Genomic DNA, 15,683 nt, shown 5'->3' on the forward strand with positions numbered 1-15,683 from the left:
AAGAATTATGTTCAGGTTTGGATGTCTGGTAAAGAAGGACACTGATAATCTATAGACAATCTAGAGTGTCCAGAGAAAGGCAGCCAGGATAGTGAAAGGCCTTGAGTTTGTTACATATTAGATTTGGTGGAGAAACTGAGAGGAGAGAGGAATTCTCTTATTTTGTAGAGAAGACTCAGGAGGTTAATGAAAGCTGACTTCAAATATTTTAATGGGTGGAGAGATTTTTTTCTTTTTTTTTTTTTGGCCTCGGAAGGTCAAAACCAGGAGTAATGAATAGAAATTTCAAGGAAGAAAATTTAGTCTTGATGTTAGGAAGAACTTAACATTTAGACCTGTCCCTCCTTGAAATTCTTTAAGCAGAAGATGGAGGAAAACATATTCGGGATGTCATAGTAAAGATCCATTTTGGATATGAGTTATATTATTTGGATACTAAGGTCTTTTCCAACTCTCAAATTCTGTGATTCTATAATTTGCTATATAATTCTAGCCCTTGTGACTGTGTCTTACTTGGTAAATGGGAAATGTTAAAGTTCTGCAACTTGTAGTGATATGTTGGATTTCTTCTACTCTATTGCATATTTTTATTTGAGCCAGGCTTTTTTTTTTTAGTTTTTGCAAGGCAATGGGATTAAGTGGCTTGCCCAAGGCCACACGGCTAGGTAATTATTAAGTGTCTGAGGCTGGATTTGAACTCAGGTACTCCTGACTCCAAGGCCAGTGCTCTATCCACTACACCACCTAGCCGCCCTAGCCAGGCTCTTTCTTAAGGCTACCTTTCTATAATATCTGAGAGCAATGTCCTGGTACTGAATTATAACTCTCTCTTTCTCTCCCTCTTTATTTATATTTATTCATTTTCTGTGACTTTTATTAACTAAGCTTTAATAACTTTGTGGTCAGAGATCTGCTCAATCATACCCAGGATAGCATAGTACACAAGGTAGAGTTTTGTTGGTTGACTAATTGAATTATTTTGTGGAATATCTGCAATAGAATTAGATTTGGGATTCAATTCAATTCAATGAGCATCTTATTAATCACCTACTCTTTGTCAGACACTGTACTAGATGTTAGGGATACAAAAATAGAAATGGAAAAAACTCAACTCTCACAGAGCTTATCTTCTACTGAGAACAAACATATACACAGATGACACAATAGAAGTTGTTTCTAGCAGGAGGAATGAATCAGAAAAGGAAGTAGGAATTGAGCCTTAAAAGGATTCTCCTTGGGCCTGAAAAACTGACCTAGGTCTTTGGGTTGCTTTGAGAGGTAGTTGGTTTCCTTTCCATATAGGTTTTCAAGCTAACCACTTGTCAGCCATCTTGCAGAGAAGATTCTAAGTGAAATGGAAGTTGGACTGTATGAAATTTTGAGATTTTGTAATTTGACAAAATATAAAAATATATTACTGTTTTGTAAATCCTAAAATTCTCAATAAATATTATTTTCCATTCAATAGACAGTTCTCTTCATATATTTAAAATAGAATTTGATATGTACAGAATGTAGCAAGAGAACATCAATCATTAGAAGATGAAAAAAAAAAGCTTGATGAAAGGAAAATTGCATAATAATTAAAAATATCCTACAGTGCCATGGACTACTTTGGGAGGGAATGGGTTTTCCTCAAGAAGAGAAATTTAAGTCTGGATGACCAAGAAACCAATACAGAGAGGACTAAATGGATTCAGAAGTTCCTTCCTCCTTAAAGATTCTGTGATTTTATTAATATTTATCCTTGAAACCATTGAATTAGCTTTTGAAAATCCATCATATATGTAAAAAAAGACTGCTTCTCTTGCTAAATGTAAGGGAGATATCTAATGATGAAATTATAGGCCAACTATGTTTTATCAACCCTTTTATGTTTAGTAGTACCTGATTTGATTAGCAGTATAACTGAACCAAAATCATATTAAACCATGTTATAACTGGTATGTAATGGTATAGTCTACCATATTGGTATAAAACTTTCTACACATAGATAAAACATATATCCTTTCAATTCTGTGCTTATGATTTTGTGACATAGCCTTTTTTTAAACAAGGCAATGGAGTTAAGTGACTTATCCAAGGTCATGCAGCTAGGTAATTATTAAATGTCTGATTCTGGATTTGAACTCAGGTCCTGCCAACTCCAGAGCCAATGCTATATCCACTGCACCACTTAACTGACTCCAATGAAGTAGACATTTAAAAGAACAATTAAGCATTTGAGGTACAAAATGCTAGTGAGCTTCTAGTTTACCTAGAGTCTCAGATTTGGGGCATTCTTCTCCTTTTTAAAGTATTTACTAAAGTTTTCACCTTTCCCAGTTCCATTTCATGGTTAGTATAAGCCCAACATGAAAGATAATATATTGTGACTGTTATATTATTTATTTCCAAGCCCAGTTATTGATTATTGCATGCTGAAAATGACAAACGGCATTGGAGAAAGGTCTGGTCAGCGAGTTCTATTAAAGAAATGATAGGATTGCTCATGGATTGTTAAAAGGTTCAGTTTAGGTACTTTATAGGTTTATAGCCATCACTTTTTAATGATCAAATGATGAAAAATATGAGTCATGGGAACAATTTCTTTCTGTTGGAGTTTTATGTTTAAGCAGTTAGCAAAATAAGATACTCCTTTTTGGGGGGTTGTGTGCTGAGATTTTCTTTCCCTAGACTTTATAATTTGTAATAATTAATGCCAGTGTTATTTCACAAAGCATGAAGAAGAGTAAAAATAATGCAATGAATCCAGAGAGAATGTTAGCAGACCTAGATTGCAGTCTTCCCATTTACTTGTGACTTTGAGAAAGTAGCTTAATCTTGCTAAACTTCATTTTATTCATTTATAAACTAGTGATAATAATGTTTGCTCTACTTTCCTCATAGAATTGTTGTAAATCTTTTTAAGGAGTTTTAAGATTATTTTAAAACATTTTTCGTAGTTTAGAAGATATCTCTGATTTAGAAACTTGGACATTAGGCCAGATGATACTGCCCAGGTACTAAAATTGGTTTAGAAAGGAAGTCTTCAAGCTTCATGTAAAGAATAAGCTTTCTAACAATTTGAGCAATGCAAAAAAAAGTGGACTGGGTTGCTCTGAGAGGAAGTAGGTTCATCTTTCTTGGAGGTAGCTAAGCAGAGGCCAGATGACCACTTGTCAGCCATGTAGCAGCAGGGATAGATAATGAACTAGATGGTCATCAAAACCTCTACTAAGATTACATGATCCTGCAAGTAGGCTAATGTGTATAAATGTTGCGTAAACCCTAAAGTAGTCAACAAATGTTTGTTTTTACCCAGCCTATCCCCATAACTAATTCTCATTATAAATTTACAAGAGTTGATTTACACAGAACTTGTGTAAATTTGTAGATTTTCTCAAGGAACTCTTCTAGTCATGATATACAACAAAGAGTAAAATCAAGAGAATACAAAGTTGAAGATAAAATGACCCCCTCTATCTTCAACCTAGTAACAATTGGGAACTCCCAAATCATTGACCCTAATAACAATATTTTTACAATACTTATAAGAATTGCATAGAATTTGGCAGACTTTATCTCGTATGATCCTCATACAAACCACAGGGTATTATTATTCCTATTTCACAGATGAGTAAATAAGGTCAGAGGTTAAATGCCTTGTTCATGGTCCTCTAGATATTAAGTTTCAGAGGTGATATTTGAACCCAGGTCTTCCTGACTTGAGGTTCAGGGTTCTTCCCATTGTACCATGCTGCTTCTTTCAATGAATGTAAATTCATAGACCTGGAAGGGAGCTATAGAGCTTGAAAAAAAGAAGTTGTGTCACAGAGAGGTCTAGCAAGTTGTTTGAGATCACATAGTTAACTATTTCCAGGCATAGACTGGAATTATAACCTAGAGTGTTCAACCCTTTCCCACTACACAATCCATTCAGATTGTTGGACTGATCTGTGATTTCTGATTAGAGTAGCTAGGTAGTACAATAGACAGGGTGCTGTTAAGTCACTTAAGACTCTCAATTTCAATTTCCTAATTTGAAAAATGGGACTAATAATACCACCTCCCTTCTAGGGTTGTTGTGAGGATGAAACTTAAAGCTCTGCATAAATGATAACTATGATTATTTTGCCTTCTTGGAGGAGGAAGATCTAACTTCGACTTCTTTAGTACTTATTGATCCTCATAATTCAACAAATATTTATCAAGGATCAACCTCCACAATATCTCTCCCATTCACCCTTACTCTACTCATATACCCATCATTTTAGGTTCTCATCATCTCTCATATAAACTAGTATAATAACCTCTTAATTGGTTTCCCAACCTCTGACCACTCTCCATCATCCATGAGCTGCCAGATAGATATTCCTACTAAAGCACAGTTCATTCCTGTGCTTAAGAATCTTCAACAACTCCCTATCATTACCTGGATAAAATTCACACTCTTCTGTTTAGCATTTAAATTTCACCCCAACTTGGTTCCAATCTATCTTTCCAGATTAATTTTGCATCACTTTTCCCACGTTCTTTGTTCTATACAAATAAGCCTGTACACTAGGCATCAATCATAATATACTGTCTCCCTCCTTGTTGCCTACATTGATCCCTATGACTAGAATGTTCTCTCTTCTCACCTGAAATTTTGGGCTTCTCCACTTTTCCTTACAGCTCACCTGAAATGTCATCTCCTTTTCAAGAAATTTCCTGATCCACCCCTTCAAAATTAGCGTGGGGCTAAATTAATGGTTCCCCCCACAACATTTTTGGGGATGATATATATATATATATATATATATATATATATATATGTATGTTGGCATATAAATAGATGGATATATATATATATATATATATATATATTAAATCTCTATCCATCTTTTATAGCTTGAATTTGTTCATCTGTATTTTTATTGCTTTTCTCCCAGGAAAATATAGGAATCATATCCTTTTCACTCTTATTTTCTTAATAATGAGTAGAGTGACTGGCACCTAAAAGACCTATATATGCCTATTGAATTGAATAGAACCTACAAAGAAAAGTTCACATTTTAAGGTGTTCTAATTCCAGGAGCAAAACTCATTCCACCAAAGATAGTAAAGGTAAAAGAATAAATAAACCATGGTAACTGCCATCATGAAGCTTGATGTACAATGGGAAGATAAAACACTTCCACAAATAATTATAATACAAAGTAGAACATGAAAAAATTAGTGAGAAAAGGGCCTTATAGTCTAGGGTAGGAAAACATCTTGGATTCAGTCATGACATAGACAATAAAGATAGGCCATTTAGACAAGAGTGGTGGCTGCTGCTACAAGGCCATTGTAGCCAAATCATGGTGACTCAATAGTCCTAAATTCTCATGACACTGTATGGAAGATGTGAAATTCTGGAGCCTGGAATTCAAAGATGGTATCTTGAGTCATAAACTCTTAAGGCTGAAGGGATCTTAGAGATCATCTAACTCAGGTTTTTTTACCCCAGGATATGTGAACCAGTTTCATATTTTTTAAATCATATTTTAATATATTTGATTTCCTTTGTAATCTCTTATCTCTTATTTTGTATTTTTTAAAAACATTATTCTGAAAGAAGGTCCATAGGTTTAAGAGCATTTATGAGACAGAAATTATTTTTTTCTAGTCCAACTTCATTTTACAGAAGTCCAGAATGGAAAGTGACTTGAATTAGATCACAGAGAGGTAGGACTATGTTGTTCACTTTAGTGTTCTTTGTATCATAGTGGCAAAAGAAACAACTCTCCTTTCCTGTTTGGTGTGAAAATAATTCAGAACTTGAACCTAGCTCAGTACCACATGACGGAGTTGCTACAGGCCCAGAAGAGTTCTCTCCAAAGCTTTCCTTGCTATGGAAGAGAAGAGTTATGTACAATTCCACTCCTAAACAGTGCAGCATGGTAACCATGGAGAGCAACGAGGTGGAAAGTGTCAGATTTTGGTTGGAGAGTCAGTAGTTGAAATGAGCTGTGTTACTTAGCAATGGAAGACTGAGTCCTGAAGGGAAGTTGTGGGAAAGGAGAAGAGGTTCAGTTGTAGTATCATGTTAGCCTTTGCCTTGAGTTTCCTTCCCTTCCCTCCTTGTCATGATATTTGTCCAATAGTATTTGCCTTGGAAGGGGCTCCTGGCTGGGCTGCTCTAGGATTATCCTTACTGTGGGAGCCAGGGATGATAGGAGATTGAGATCAGGTTCTGTCCAGTACTGCTTATCTAGAGTCAGTTGAGCTTGTTTCTGTTTCTGGTCCTTGAAGGAGATTGCCTGGAGGGAGCAGAGGAAATTTTACCCCAAGATTACTTAGTTGATAACTATACTATGCTTTTCCTCTTGGGGGAAAAAAAAGCTGAAGTTCCCAGAGTTTTAGTCAAAGGCAAGCAAAACCAAAAAAAAGGAAAGAAGGGCTTGATATATTGACCGTGGGTTAGTTGGTTGTGTAACTTTAGAGAAGACATTTCACTTCCTTGAACCTTGGTTTCCTCAGTGTTAAATGAAGAGGCAGGACCAGCTGATTTTGGAAATCCCTATTATCTTCATTTTTGATGTCTCCAAGATAAAGGAGAGAAAGGAAGAGAGGTCTCTCCAAACTGTATCTCCTTCATGCAATGGGATATGTTTCAAAGCTCAATTTCTATGTACATTATAATCTATGGTGTTCCATCTCTTAGTCATATGCCTCATTACTCAAAATGCATTTCCCTAAAAAAGGATCAAGAAGGGGCGGCTAGGTGGCGTAGTGGATAAAGCACTGCCCCTGGAGACAGGAGTACCTGGGTTCAAATCCGGTCTCAGACACTTAATAATTACCTAGCTGTGTGGCCTTGGGCAAGCCACTTAACCCCGTTTGCCTTACAAAACACCTAAAAAAAAAGATCAAGAGACTCTTCCCACCTGGATGATGATCATTTGACAGCAGGTCAAATTTTGCACCTTCATAGAATGGAAATACCTGTATATTCATAAATCCAGAAGACAGGCATGGATTTTCACAAGACATTGCCTTAGGAAAGCTTTCTCATTTTTCAAAGACTTTTGGTAACTGCCAGAGAGTCCTTTGAATGCCATTCATCCAAAAGGCAGTCTCTGAAGCACCCTGAAGAGTTATGGGTTGTGAAGGCAGGAGCATTTCAGAAGAAGAAGAAACCTCAATGTTACAGAAGAGAGGATTGCCACAAGTATTAGCAGGGGAAAGATTCTTGGGTCCTGGTTTGATAAAGGGCAAGGAAATCTCTAAATCTATTTTTCTCTCTTAATACACATTGCTTTCTTCAGTTTATAGTAAGCTCTAATAGTACATGAATAGGTGATCACCTATCCATTGTAATTTGAGGAAGGTCCTACCCCCACCCCCCAAAAAATATCCCTGCACTGATACTTAAAATTCCACAAGGGACTAAACACTGACATTTTCTATTTGGTGCCCCTTTAAGATGCATGGTGTTATCCTTCACACCATAAGTAAGTACAAAGAATCATAGAATTTAGAGCTGGAAGGGTAAACACCTTCATTTTACAATTTCAGACAAAATTATTTCTTAAGGGTTATACAAGCTAATGGTAAAGAGAAGTTTATAGGTCATGTCTATTGACCTCAGAGAACCCTGGCTTCTTGTGGAAATGGGTTTGTGAAAAGGCTTCCTCTCTTTTTTATTCATGCTTATATCTTCTCTATTCCACTGGACTGGAAGCTTCTCTTTCCTGGTTCCTGGGTTGCTATTTTAGCCTTCTCCATATATCCCTGTTGAATTCTTTCACATGCTTAGATGTCTTCTCATCCTAATTAGCTGGATGTCAGCTCTGCCTCTGTGGGTCTCTCATAGCACTTGATTCTGCCCTTAAGTACTCAGCATGTTTGATTATTGATTTGTATAACATCTCTGTTACTAGATGACAAGTTCCTTGAACTTTATAGGGTATCATCATACATGACTTTTGGAGTCAGAGGACCTGGATTCAAATTCCACTTCGGATACTTACTATCTTGGTGGCCTTGGGCAAATCTTATCTCTGGGCCTCGGGGTTTTCTTATCTAAAAATGTAGAAGTTGGACTAGATGGTCTCTGAGATTTTTCTCCTCTAAATATCTTTGTATCTCCAATCTCAGTACTGTGAACTGCACATTTAAATGCCCAATAAATATTTGTTGAATTGACAATTCTATCCAAAAATAAAAGAAATTTTAATACCTTCCTGTTATACATAGTATGATGTATGAGTCTCCTTGTGCCTAAGCTTCCCTGTACAAGCCATTCACTGTGTATCTTCAAAACTATCCATTATAGGACAAGGAACAAAATTCATTTTTACTTTTTCTACACTGTCCTAGAAAGAGTACTCACTAAAGGCCACTTGTCCAATCTCTGACTCCCCCCCTCTTCTAAAGTTTCTGCCAGATCCTGATGGCAGATCAAGGTGATTCTTCCTCCAAGCAATTTCAGGGCTGTTCAGGTTAGTGACTCAAAGAGAACTAAAGAACTCTCCTCTCTTTGACTTTCACCAGCTCTCCCTGCCCTTCATACAAGCACAGGATATTGATCTCCACCAATAGAGAGAGAATCCCATACCAAAGGGCTGAAACTCTTTGCAGCCCCTTGCAAAGATTAATTGGGGTAGGGTCAAAAACCTGTAAACAGACAATATAAACACAAGCATCATTGCTGTTAAAAAAAACCAAATAAACAAACCGTGAATGATTTTCCTAGCATCCCACCTTTGATGCTATTGAAACTGAAATAAAACAAATGCACATTAACTATAAATGCAGTAGATGTGGCACCATACAGAGCATCACCTGGGAGACTACTACAATGACAACATGAATAACTACACACTGAATATAAACACATGCACTTTTCATGCATATGAATGCATGAAACACATGCATATCAATGTACTAAGTACATTGCAATCAATTGAAGTCCATCCAATAAGCACAACTAACAAAATTAGCTGTAACAAAAATATTATCCATAGACCTATATATAAAATACAACTTAATTTTAAGTCATAGTTTAGAAACAAAACAATGTACAGACAATGCTAGAGCAGGAACATAATATAAAACTTAGTCAAAGAAGCATAACAGAGAAATAAAAAATAAGTTCACTTAAGCATGAAATAATTCACATATGTGGCAGAGAGCATTCAATTCCATGTATGTCACTTTTCATGTGGGCAATGTCTAGTATCATCACCTAGATACATATGTAACTAGGTTTTCCAGTTTACCTGTAACATTTTAACTTAGCCTAGTGACTGTGTAACAGGTCTAGGTCTCTTATTACTGATTGATCTTTCTGCTCCCATACAAGATTTAGTAGTTGGCTTTGATCATCGGATCTCTATAGACTTCTGAGTCTATACTTGTGCTGACCAGCATTTTAATTTGCCAATATATTCGAGCTCTGTGGATTGTATCAGTACCCTATGAGGCTATGTATCAGTTTGGAGGATGAAAGGAGCTGTCTCTGGGTTTAATTCTCTGTAATAATACATAATTTCTTTCACTGGATACTTCATTCTTACAGATGGTATACAGGGCACTGTCTCCCCTTTCTCAGCCTTTTCCTAGGTGAATGTCCATCAGTTCTCTCCCTCTACTTATTAAAAAGTTCAACTAAATTTCCTATGGGCAAGAGACAATTTCAGTGCAAAGTCTCCAGATCCCTCTCTATTATCTGACCCTATTTTATAAACAGACACATTGCTCAGTGTCCCAATTATTTTATATTAATTAGTTTTCCAACAATCAACTAACTTGTTTCTGGATAAATGAAAGCAACCTTTTTCTTGTCTTTCTCAGACATAGGAATCTGGTAGTATCTACTACACATATCTAAGATGGAAGACCCCCTGGATACCTAGCAGACAATCCAAGATATCTTGCATCTGTGATATACTTTACTGGTCCACTTTCAAAGTAATCAACACATATTTAATGTATCTTTCCATTTTCTTCAGACACCATCACTATAGGGGATGATTAAGAATTGCTAGGTTCTGTGACTATAACATTAACCACCATTTCTTTGAGATGATTTCTGAGATCTTCCAACACAGACAGAGGAATCTTCCTCAATCTCAAGTACAATTTATATCCCATAAATGCCTCTCCTCTTTCTCAGTTATAAATTCAACCTAGTCTTTCACTCGTATGGTACTGGGGAGTCACCAAAGTCAAATACCTGAGGATCCAGCCCAGAGGGTGAACATTTTGGACTCCTGTGATGTTTACTTAAACCTCTTGCCTCTATTGTTTTGGAAGCCTCTGCACAGTCTACATGAATGGTCAGAGTGTGCAGGTACTGAATTCTAGCTTGTCGCTTGCGGTCTTTTTTTTTTCAAATTTATTTTATTTTTCAATTCACAGAACAACTAGAAACTAGAATTTCCATAGTGGCTGTGTATAATAAAAGGATGATTGCATATGAGACTGGAAATCTATTATGTACAACTTGCTATTCCCTCCAAATATACAACAAAGTTTTCATATAATTTTTTCCCTTTTTATCCTCTTTCCTTCACTCTTCGCACCCTACTCCTGTCAAATGACTAGAATTAGTTTCAATCAGTGTGAATGCTCTGGTGAATGAGTGTTGGAGGGTCTGAACATGCTAGAGTCAGGGTAACCACTTTTCTATTGATACCAACAATTTCTTTAGGAATTTTCAAGTTCAACTGGATGTAAACAAGGTATAAATAATCTTTTTCACTCAAACCACCAAACTCAAGCCTTATCATAGGCTTTGAAGGTATTTTACCCAATACTTATCATAAGAAGATTGAAAAATTATAGTAACTTTAGATCTACAGCATTGCAATACCATTTTCAGTTTTTACCTTCATCTCTTCCTAAAGGTCCTATGAATCTAGGTGGGATAGACCCATAAGGAATTGATGTTGAAGTTAATGTGATTGTCTTCCCTTCTCTGGTTTCCCAAATTTGGATCAGAAGATTTTAACTTCTTCATGACTAGGGCTGAATTCTCTTTACCAGTACATCCACTATATGTATGTCCATCTACTCCACAATTAAAACATAAGGTGAATCTATTATTCTGATGATTCCCTGATGGAAATGTTCCTATATTAGGATTTCATGCCTTCCATTCCCTTGGTTTTCTGCTTCCCAGAGGAGAATTGGATTGTGCCCTGCTCCATCTCTTACCTGATTGTCTCAGGTTCTGTGACTGCAGCTCAGCACTAGTGGTCTATAATCCTGTTTTGCTCTCATGGTCCACCCTCAAGAAAGCTTTGGAGTCTGCTGAGGCTGAGTGTTGAGGTTTTCATTGATTCTTGTAGCTCAGGAATACCTGTCCTACCTAGGACATTGTTGGCAATCATTCCTGTGTCTGCATAGATTGGAGGACTTCAGGTGCACAAGGATCATGGAATTTTTCCTGTATTCTCAGAATTCACAACCTCGCTCTCTATATCAGTCTCTGAACACATTGCTCCACATTTAGGGAGAACTCAACAGACTTGTCTCCTTTGTCCATGGAGACAGTCACAGCAGTAGAGACAATATTAGCATAAGGGATCTTTCTGATCCATTGCCCTCAAGCATCTCAGCTAAAGTTTGTATGCATTAATACCAGTTAACATCTGGCTTTGCCTCTCTGGACCTATCCACTGCCTAGGCTCCATCCCTCTTAGGTTATCTTACAGCCTTATAGGTTTTTTTTCTGACAGGGTGTCCTAGGTGCCTTCTAGCCTACTCAACCTAAGTCTCTCAAAATTGTTCTTCTGGGGGACATGGCTTCTATGCAGAGAAATTGCCAATTTGCACCTATTTAGAGTGTTGTTCTTAGGTACAATTTTGATATTCAAGCTCTCTGTAGGAATGGCTCCTTTGATTCAAGAGCTTCCACCTTTTTAAGCAATGCCTCATCCTCAGAAGATGGACAAGTCTGAAATTCCCAGGAATAATTTCTTACTGTCAGTTTCTTAGGTAGGTCTCCATTCTCAGGCAGAAGAAAAACTTTCTGAGTTTCCTCACTTGCCTTACCATCAGGGGCCATAACTGTTTATTATCCTAATTCTTTTATTTTTCTGCTTAATAACCTTAAAAGGGTCTTCATTCTTAAAGTGGGACTACTGTAGAAATCTCCATGTTTTTCAACTGCAAAGAAATGGCATCTTCCCTCAATTATTTTCACTCCCTTTTTTTGTTTGTTTTTTTTGCAAGGCAATGGGATTAAATGACTTGCCTAGGGTTACACAGCTATGTAATTATTAAGTATCTGAGGCCAGATTTGAACTCATGTCCTCCTGACTCAAGGGTCAGTGCTATATCCACTGTTGCAACCTAGTTGCCTTGCACTCTCTACCTTTTCTTTTTTATGTAGTTGAAATTGTGTATTTTATTATTTTTGGTTTATTTAATTTATATTATTACAATAATCTTGTTATGAAAGTAAACATAACCCCCTCCAAAAGATGAGAAACCTCAAGAATAGTGAGAGAGAAAAAAAAATGTACATCAGTCTGGGTTCAGATTCCAATAGCTCTGTCTCTGGGATGAGTTGCCTTCTTTATCATAAGTACACCAGAGAAGTTGCTTCAATATTTTTCTCACAGTTGCTATTACTAGCTGTATTTCCCTCCATTCTATTTATTCCCACTCTCATTTTTTCTATGCTCTCTCTCCTTTCACCCTGTCCCTGTTCAAAAGTGTATTGTATCTGAATACCCCCTCCCATGATCTTCCCTTTCTTCTATCACCTATTCCCCCCTTCCCTTCCCCCATTCCCATTTATTCCATCCCTTTCTCTCATTTTTCTCTATGGTAAGATAGAGTTCTATACCCTATTAAGTGTGTATGTTATTTCCTTTCTGAGCCATTTCTGATGAGAATGAAGGCTCACTCATTTCCCCCTCACCTTTCCCTATTCCACTCCATTGAAAAAGCTTTTTCTTGTCTCTTAGGTGAAACATCTTATTCCCTTCTTCCTTTCCTTTCTCTTCCCTCCCCGTACTTTCCTTTGTCACCCATTGACTCCATCTTTTAATTACATTATACCATTATTTTCAGCTCCTTCCATATACTCTTTCTAACTGTTCTTATAAATGAGAAAGTTCATATGAATTATTAGTATCTTCTTCCCATGCAGGAATACAAACAGTTTAACATCATTAAGATCCTCATAGCTAGTCCCTCTCATCTTCCCTCTCTATGGTTCACCTGAGTCCTGTACTTGGAGACCAAATTTTCTGTTAAATTTTCTGGTTGTTTCAGTAGGAAAGTTTGAAAGTCCTCTGTTTCATTGAAAGTTCATCTTTTTCCCTGAAAGAGGATGTTCAGTTTTGCTGGGTAGGTGATTCTTGGTTGTAAACTGAGATCTTTTGCCTTCTAGAATATCATATTCCAAAGCTTATGAGCCCTTAATGTAGATGCTGCCAGATCCTGTGTAATCCTGTCTATTGAGCCATGGTAGTGGAACTGTTTGTTTCAGAAAACTTTTTAGTATTTTCTCTTTGACTTGGGAGTTTTGGAATTTGGCTATAATATTCCTGGAAGTTTTTCTTTTGGGGTTTCTTTTAGGAGGTGATCAGTAGGTTCCCTCAATTTCTATTTTTACCTTTTGCTTCTAGAATCTCAGGGCAATTTTGCTATATTATTATTTCTTTTTTTCTATTAAAGATTTTATTTATTTTGAGTTTTATAATTTTTCCCCCTAATCTTACTTCCTCCCCCACCCCACCCCCCACAGAAGGCAATTTGTCAGTCTTTACATTGTTTCCATGGTATACATTGATCCAAATTATATGTGATGAGAGAGAAATCATATCCTTAAGGAAGAAACATAAAGTATAAGAGATAGCAAGATCAGACAACAGATATCAGTTTTTTTCTAACTTAAAGGAAATAGTCCTTGGACTCTGTTCAAACTCCATGGTTCTTTATCTGGATACAGATGGTATTCTCCATTGCAGACAGCCACAAATTATCCCTGATTGTTGCACTAATGAAATGAGTGAATCCACCAAGGTTGATCATTGCCTCTATGTTACTGTTAGGGCGTACAGTGTTTTCTTTTTAGGTTTTTGCAAGGCAAACAGGGTTAAGTGGCTTGCCCAAGGCCACACAGCTAGGTAATTATTAAGTGTCTGAGACCGGATTTGAACCCAGGTACTCCTGACTCCAAGGCCAGTGCTTTATCCACTACGCCACCTAGCCACCCCTGCAGTGTTTTTCTGGTTCTGCTCAGTTCATGCAAATCCCTCCAGGCTTCCCTGAATTCCCATCCCCCCGGTTTCTAATAGAATAACAGGGTTCCCTGACATACATATACCACAGTTTGCTAAACCATTCCCCAACTGAAGGACATTTTCTTGATTTCCAATTCTTTGCCACAACAAATAGGGCTGCTTTGAATATATTTGTACAAGTGATGTTTTTAGCCTTTTTTCATTATCTCTTCAGGGTATAGACCCAGTCAAAGGATATGCACATTTTCATTGCTCTTTGGGCATAGTTCCAAATTTCTCTCCAGAAAGTATGGATGAATTCAGAGCTCCACCAACAATGTAATAGTGTCCCAGATTTCCTGCAATCCTTCCAACAATGATCATTATCCTTTCTGTACCTACTGGCCAGTCTGAGAGGTGTGAGGTAGTACCTCAGAGAAGCTTTAATTTGCATTTCTCTAATAATTAATGATTTAGAGCAATTTTTATATGACTATGGATTGCTTTGATCTCCTCATCTGTAAATTGCCTTTGCATATCCTTTGACTATTTGTCAGTTGGAGAATGTTTTTTTTAATTTGACTCAGTTCTCTGTATATTTTAGAAATGAGTACTTTGTCAGAAACATTAGTTGTAAAAATTATTTCCCAGTTTACTACATTTCTTTTGATCTTGGTTACAGTGGTTTTGTCTGTGCAAAAGCTTTTTAATTTAATGTAATCAAAATCATCTAGTTTGTTTTTAGTGTATATTATTATTTCTTGAAAAATGAAGTCTAGGCTCTTTTTCTGGTCATGACTTTCAGGTAGCCCAATAATTTTAAAATTTTCTCTTCTGGATCTGTTTTCAAAGTCAGTTTTTTTTTTCCACTGAGTTATTTCATATTTTCTTCTAATTTGGGGGTTTGGGGGAATAGTTTTATTTCTTCCTGATTTCTCACAAAGTCATTGGATTTCTTTAGTTCCATTCTGCATTTGAAGAAATTATTTACTTCAGAGGGCTTTTTTATCTCCTTTTCCAGGAGATAAGCAATTCTGCTTTTTAAGGCATTCTTCTCCTCATTTGCCTTTTGTGTTGCTTTTTCCATTTGGTATAAAATGTTTTTTTTTGCAAGGCAATGGGGTTAAGTGGCTTGCCCAAGGCCACACAGCTAGGTAATTATTAAGTGTCTGAGGCCAGATTTGAATTCAGGTACTCTTGACTCTAGGGCTGGTGCTCTATCCATTGTGCCACCTAGCTGCCCCCTTAAACTGATTTTTAACTTATTACTTTTTTCAGTATTTTTTGTATTTCTTTCACCAAGCTGCTGATTTGGTTTTCATGAATTATCTGCATTGCTCTCATTTCTCTTCCCTATTTTTCCTCTACCTCCCTTAATTGCTTTTCAAAGTTTTTTGAGCTCATTCATAGCCTGAGACCATTTTTCTACTTCTCTTGGAGGTTTTGGATACAGAAGCTTTGATTCTGGTATCTTCTGAATCTTCCATGGGA

The sequence above is a fragment of the Macrotis lagotis genome, chromosome 4 (genome assembly GCF_037893015.1).
Source record: "Macrotis lagotis isolate mMagLag1 chromosome 4, bilby.v1.9.chrom.fasta, whole genome shotgun sequence".
NCBI lineage: Eukaryota > Metazoa > Chordata > Mammalia > Peramelemorphia > Peramelidae > Macrotis > Macrotis lagotis.